The following is an 8236-nucleotide window of genomic DNA, read 5'->3' as shown; positions in this document are numbered from 1 at the left end:
AAAAAACCAGATCAAACCAAATAAAACTTTTAAACTTGGACGCCTGATAAATCAAGCTTTCCTGCTCATTCGTTGTTGGAAGCATATTAATCTTATTTATACTGGTTCTGAACCATAATCTAAAAAAATTCTAGCCGATATGGGATATTGTGCTTAGTTCTTTGATTTCCATAAATTTAAAATTTTACTTTTCTAAAAAAATCTGTAAATTTAAAAAATGTTAATGAATGACATGTCAAATCATGATAGGTTGTTTAAAATAATTCTTATTATAGAAAATTCTAGAAATTGTATAAAATGTTAATAAGTGATATATCAAATTTCTATTGGTTGTTTAAAATCCTATGTGGACGGCCTTAGGAGTTTATAGCTCCTATTTTTTATTAGTATAGATTATTTGTAATTTATAATCAATAATGTTTTCTATATATTACAAATTCATTCCTAATTTGATAACATCTAAATGTTAATCTTGTTTTGCTAAAATTCTTTCAATTCATAATTTTTTAAAATTAAAAAATTAAAATATATATCAATAAGTTAATAATTATTAATTTACACTATAAAATAATAATTATTAATTTATAGATAAATTAATAAAATGTAGTAGTCCCAACATTATAAATTTATAGAGACAGATAGCAATGATAATTTTAAATACTTTTGATCTTAAAAAATCACAATGACAAGTAAATCTCAAGATTTCTATTTTAAATTGATGTTGACAGGAAAAAATGATTTCTATTTCAAATTTCATATATCAAAAACTGAAACCATTAAGACTTTTTTTACCGCATTAATTGTAAAGATGTCGTTTAATTCATCACATAATTAGGAAAATGTTACACTCTCTCCCACAAGTCTTTTTGGCTACTTGTTCTTCACTCTCGCCCACCATCTCTCACAAAGATTCTCTGGTCTTTTGCTTACAAGTAAGCTTTCTCTCCATTTTCTTCTATTTCTCCATGCTATATTCTTTTGATATCTCTGTAAATATGTGTTTGTGTTACTGATTTTGAAAATATAAATTAATATTCACGAGAGGATGATTAATCAAAAACTCTAATACTTCTGCCCTTTTTTAATTTTTACTTTCGTTGATTTATTTTTCTCTATATTGAGAAATGATTTTGTTTTTCCTTTTCTATGATAGGTTATCAAAAAACAAAGTTTTCCTCTATATTTTCTGGAGTTGTGTGTATTGAATAGGTAGACTACAAAAACAATATACTGAAGAGATAAGGTTTGGAATGACACAAGCATGAGTAAAATAAATTGTATAGATTTTTTCAACTTTTTTTTTGTTTTGTTTTCATAGGACGTTCTTCCCTTAGACAAGATCATCATTATGTCGGTATGTTATGCTCAGAAACAATCCATCCTGTTTTTTTACAAAATAATAATATTAATATTTTAGTGGTCTATATCTACTAACAATTTAGACCTTAATTGATAGTGTATATAAATAAGCATAAAGCCAATCATGTTTTGTTTAGAAAGCATAAAAGGAACATAAAGCGAGCATAAAAGGCTTTTAAATGCTCTATAGCCCAATGCTCCTAAATGAAACATTTCCCTAGCATAATGGTTTTAAAGTTATTAAAATACAATTTTACTCTCATTAATCACCTAGAGTTTACTATAAATTCACAATAATATTTTTGATCTAACCCTAAAGAAAACGCATCAGAGAAAAGTCTGCAGCAGCAAACCTCGTAAGTTGAAAAGCAACTCTTCCATTTTTTAATCTTATAGTCAAATTTCTTGTGTATATTCATATATGATGCAAAGGGTACGAAGATGTCTTGTTGTTTTTCTTGAAGATGATGGTTTTCATTGTTTCTCATCTATTATTACCTTTTTGTTTTTTAATGCAACGTCTCACAACATTTTTTGTCAAAGCCAGAAATATAACATATAATAATATTGTAAACAGTTTCAACATGTCGAATCAAGAAGAACGTGTGCAACCAACAAGCAAGGTATGAGTATATATGTTTTACGTACATGTTGATATTTTTTTGGTTTGTGTGGTGGTTGAGATTATGTTTTATATGTTTTTATGCTTACAAACTATTTTTCGTATGATTTGTTTCATTTATTTTAATATTCATAAGTTATTGTTTCATTTGATATTATGCTTATAAGATGTTTTAATTTGTTTTTCAAAATAAGTATTTTAAACTATTTCATTAGCAACAAAATCTATATTTGTATATTTAAAATGTCTAATTTTGTAATTTTATGTCTAAATGCTAACAACTGTACCAATCACATATCATTGTTAATATATTAATAGCATACAGCTTATGCAGCATACTGCTCATGCTGCATAATGCTAATGCTCCATTAACAGTTGTTCCAATCAAGGCCTTAGTAATAAACAGCAACAGATAACCAAACAATTCCATTAACCCAATAAATCCAACAATGAAATTAATCCAGTAACCAATCAAGCAAATAGCAATTCCAACATCCTACAATGTTCTATCAACTCATTTCTAGCAACCTAACAATAGCTAGACCACAATCAATCAAGTTTCTAGAACATCCTCCTCCTCATCGCCTTGATTTCACGATCACACTTTTCCTTTACCTGCACCACAAACGTAAATTGAGATGCATGAGTATTTTATAAACACTTAGTAAAGCAATCCTCCCATCTACTGGGCTATACACACAAGCAATAGAGGCATCTCTAACCATCATCCAACAATCAAATAACCAATCAACAACAAACCAGGACTCTGCATCGACCGACACCAACCCATGCATCGACCGACACCAACTGGGATTGCATCGACATACACAAGCTTTCATTGACCGACACAAGGTTCACTTGCATCGACCGACGCATGCTCGACATTGCACGAAATCCCTAATTGCCACGACCGACGCCTCCACATGGCATCGACCGATGCTCCTAGGTCAATCCGCGCCGTCCTTGCATTGCATCGACCAACGCACATGTCAAACACCATTTTTCCTCGAAGCTTCTCGCCGGATCTCCGTCCCTAAACCACCAAAACACACAAACCAAAGCCACAAAAAGCTTCCCAAAGCCTCTAGCGACTCAACAACGTACTAACAAGCCAAGAAAAACACATAATCAAGAAGATCAGAGAAATCTCCAGCTTAGATAAGCTATGATCATGCACTTACCTTTGCCAAAGAAGAATCTGACTCTATAACAGGAAGAGAAACGCTCCTAAGAAGCTCCTACAACGATCCCATCTACAGATCTCTACAGGAACAACCTCCAATTTCTCAAAACTCCCAAGAACACTCAAGAACAGTAAGAGCCTTCTTTCCTCTATTTCTTTCTCTCAAAAGCGGCTAAACCTATGTCACAAAACGACAAAACTCCTTTTATAATCGACACAAGGGTTTTCCTAACCCCAAAATGCAACGTTTAACTTAAACTCGTCCGCTCAAAACCGACCATGCATCGACCGACACACCCAATGCATCAAGCTACGACATCCAGGAAAACACTCACACACACTCCGCCCCGCTCTCGGGTCACAACCCTCGAGATATACCGGCTCACTAACGAGCCACGGCCCATAGCTACGGTATCCAGGGAGTTTAAAAAATTCCGCTCTTGGGTCGTCACCCTAAAGCACACTCTCAGATCGTCATCTAAAGCAACATACCACTCCCACTCTGTGGCCACAAAGTACATCGAGCTATCGGTATCACACGAGTTGGGCGCACACGGCCTTGAGCAAACAAGTCTGATGCCATCGAGTATCTCCCGACTAGATCTACCTCAACTCTTTCCACAAAACTTTCCCTTTTTAGAACTTTCTAATTATGGAAACCTCCATTTTGTGGAAACTTCCTAATAAAGAAACCCGAGCTATTTCTCTTTTTCCATGACAACCTTAGTCAAAATGTAATAATAGTTACAACCTCAACGAAAATACATAAGAAAAATGAGATACAACAATCCAAGCCAACGACCCGCATCCTGAGCACCACCTCATCTTGGTACGTAGTCACAACCAACCACCCTTAAACGACCAAGTATCAAGAGAGATGGGCTGGAATACTCTATACCCGCTCCAGGCACAGACTACAACTGGGACCCAGCTAGACAAGCTCAAGTCACGGTTTGCTTCTCAAACCACTTCTTAAACCTTCCTTCATCCTCGCCTCTGGCTCCCAAGTCTGCTCCTCTACACCATCACAGTCCCATATGACTCTCATCAAAGGAATTTTCTTCTTTCGAAGTTCCTTGACTCTCCTCTCGAGCACCCTCAACGGTCTCGCCTCAAAGGTCATGTTGGGCTAAATATCCTCAGGAATCTTAGCCAACAACCGATCACCCTCGTGAAGACACTTCCTAAACATCGACACATGAAATACCTTGTGGAACGCAAGCATAACCTCGGACAACTCCAGCCTGTATGCCACTGGTCCTACCCGCTCAACTACTCTGAACTAACCCATGTACCTCAGACTCAACTTAGTCTCTGTCAACGACTTGTTCGGACCCCGCAACATGACCATCTTGAGGTACACTCTGTCACCCACCTGAAACTCAAGATCCTTTCTCCTCTTATCAGCATAACTCCTCTACCGATCCTCAGCCACCTTCATGTTCAGCTTCAGAACCCGGATCTTCTCCGAGGTCTCCTGAACAATGTCTGCACCAAACATGCTCCTCTCCCCCACCTGAGTCCAGCATAATGGTGTACGACATGACCTCCCATACAACGCCTCATAAGTGGCCATCCCAATGCTAGCCTGGTAACTGTTGTTACAAGCAAACTCAACAAAGCTCAAATGATCTGCCCAGTGACCACCCCAATCCAGCACGCACATCCTCAGTAAATCCTCCAAAGTCTGGATCGTCCTCTCTGACTGACCGTCCGTTTGAGGATGATAGGCTGTACTCATATGCACCTTCGTGCCCATCTCTGCCTTAAATGCCCTCCAGAACACCGAAGTAAACTTTGAATCTTTATTAGACACAATACTAGTAGGCACACCATGCAATCTGACTATCTCCCTCACATACTTCATAGCCAAAACCGCTGCTCCATCAGTTTTCTTGATGGCCGGAAAGTGTGCAGAGTTAGTCAAACAGTCCACAATGATCCAAATCGCATCAAACGTCCTCGACACAGGCAATCCCACCACAAAATCCATAGTGATCATATCCCACTTCCACTTCGGAATGAGTTAAATCTGCAATAAACCACCGGGAACCTGATGCTCAGCCTTCACCAGCTGGCAGGTGTCACACTTCGCAACCCAATCGGCTACGTCCTTCTTCATCCCGACCCAGTGATAATATCGCTTGAGGTCATGGTACATCTTCGTCGCTCCTGGATGAATAGAGAACTTGCTCGAATGAGCCTCTCTCATATCTCCTGCCTAAGACCCTCACCCTTGGGCACACAGACCCGACCATGCACAAGGATAGTCCCATTAATAGAGAACTGATACTCTGAACCTATATCCTTAGAAGCATTCACCAGCCCCTCATCACTCTCGTGAGCCAACCGTACCCTGCTCAATAGGTCTGCTCGATCAGCTGCCTCTAAACCCAAAGGCTCATGTGAGATAGCACACAGCCTCAATGCACTAACCTCACCTACTAACGCCTCTATATCATGCTCTTAAGCCAAAGCCGCCCGCTTCTGGCTCAACGCATCAGCAACCAGATTAGCTTTACCGAGATGGTAAGCTATATACAGATCATAATCCGCCTACCAACTCCATCCAACGCCTTTGCCTCAAATTCAGCTCAGGCTGAGTGAAAATGTACTTCAAGCATTTATGATATGTGAACACCTGAACCTTCCTGCCATACATATAAGATCTCCAAATCTTCAGCGCAAAAACCACTGCTGCCATCTCCAAATCATGAGTAGGGTATTTGGCCTCGTGCTTCCACAACTGTCGCAAAGCATAGGCTATAACCTTCCCCTGCTGCATCAGCACATAACCCAAACCAATTCCAGAAGCATCTGTATACACAACGTAAGGTTCGTTGTGCTCTAGAAGTGCTAACACCGGCGTGGTAGTCATCATCTGCTTGAGGCTTGCAAAACTCGTCTCACACTCCGGCGACCACACAAATGAAACATCATTTCGTATAAGCTTAGTCATTGGCTGTGCCATACTCGCAAAACCCGAAATGAATCTCCTGTAGTAACCTGCCAAACTAAGGAAACTCCTAATCTCAGTGGCACTCTGCGGCCTCGACCACTCCCTCATGGCCTGAATCTTCTCGGGATCCACTGAAACTCCATCTGCAGAAACAATGTGACCCAAGAACCCCATCTCACGCTGCCAGAAACTACACTTACTCAGCTTAGCAAACAACTTCTGCTCCCGCAGCTTCTCCAGAACTGCTCTCAGATGTACTGCATGCTCCTCAGGACTCTTGGAATATACTAGGATGTCGTCGATGAAAATGATGACAGACATGTCCAGAAACTCCTGAAACACGCTGTTCATCAATCTCATAAACGCAGATGGCGCATTTGTCAACCTAAACGACATCACCACAAATTTATAATGCCCATATCTCGTCCTGAAAACGGTATTCTTCACATCTTCCTCATGTATCAGAATCTGATGATAATCCGACGCCAAGTCAATCTTGGAAAACCAAGTAGCACTCCTCAACTGATCCAACAACTTATCTATCATCGGAAAAGGATACTTATTCTTTATATATGATTCATGTGGTTTTGAGATGAGATTTTACTTCTTCTTCCTTAAAAAATATTATCATTTGTAAACAGCGTAGATATACACATGGAAAAGTTTTATTTGATAAAATGAAAAACTGTTACGTAGAAAATTCAACAATTGATTTCATTTTTTAATATTTTTTTGGTTAAACGAATTTACTCAAAACTTGTGCCATTTTTTAATTAAAATATTAAATTATATTCAAAATGAAAATAACATTTTAACAGCTTGTGCCATTTGTTAATTGTAATAAACATTATATAGTCATAGGATATGTAATGATTGATAAATGGTATATTAACGTATCGGTTGAACAAATAATAAAGTCAGAAGACAAGGACTATGATGAAAAGTAAGATGGGATCTTTTACATCTGACTCGTCGTCTAATCCCATATCTACACAAAAAATAAGACAAACAAAATGAAGACGGCAAAAATGAAGACGGCAAAAATGTCTACTTTTTTTTTTTTTACTTTTACATTGAAAGTAAATATTACTATATTTTCCTATGATTCTGCTTTTGTTTTACTACAATTCTGCTTTTGTTTTGCTAGGACGGTTTTGGTTTTTTTTTTCCTTCCTAATATTGTCCTATAAATATAGTTCATCCAGTATTTTCACTTTTCCAATATCTAAACTTGTATTTTTGAAATACATTTTTAAAACAAATCTCATTTTCGAAAGAATCACAATATAGTTATTATTTATATCCATATCTAAACAATTTAATTAATTCTCTCTACTATCCATATAAACAAACAAAATTCTAAATTCTAAATTATCCATATAATGTTCCACAATTAATAATATAGATATTTAGAAAATTTTGTCATTCTTTAAAATTATGATTCTCCTATCATTTTTGTTTGATTTTTTTTATTGTTTTAAATAAACATATGATACATAAAGTTGATAACAATATAAAATTTTCCCTGCACATATTGTGATTCTATTTTTTTTAAATAGATATATAATACTCAATTATACTCACCCTCGTCGAAGCTCAAGTATACAAAACAGAGGCCTACAACGAGTATGATGATGCAAACGATGATGAGGATAATGATGAAAAAGATCCCAGAGAAACGGGATCTTTTACATCACGCCCGTCGTCTAATCCCATAAATCTACACAAATAAACGAAAAAATAATTAGTTGAAAACAAAAATAGAAAGAAAATGAAAATGATAAAACAAAAAAGTAACATTCTTACCTTCTTCTTCTTCAACGTCTTTCTCTCGCTCTCTTCTGTGTTCTTAATCATTTGCTATACAATTATTACTCTAACAAGGCTTCTAGCCTATAGGGATCACCAACCATTAGCCGGCCATCATTGCTACTATTTTTTAGAGAGCTACTATATTTTTGGGTTGGATTCTTGTTAGGGCATCATTAATAGGAAAACTTTTTTTTGTGTTCTTAGATTAAATATATAGTGAAAATAATGTTAGATCAGTTGTTAAGATCATAGGTAAAAAAAATGGAAGAACTAATTATGGTGTTCTTAGAATAAAGATATA

The sequence above is a fragment of the Camelina sativa genome, chromosome 8, assembly GCF_000633955.1.
Source record: "Camelina sativa cultivar DH55 chromosome 8, Cs, whole genome shotgun sequence".
In the NCBI taxonomy this organism is placed as follows: Eukaryota; Viridiplantae; Streptophyta; class Magnoliopsida; order Brassicales; family Brassicaceae; genus Camelina; species Camelina sativa.
Note: the sequence above shows the minus strand (reverse complement) of the source record.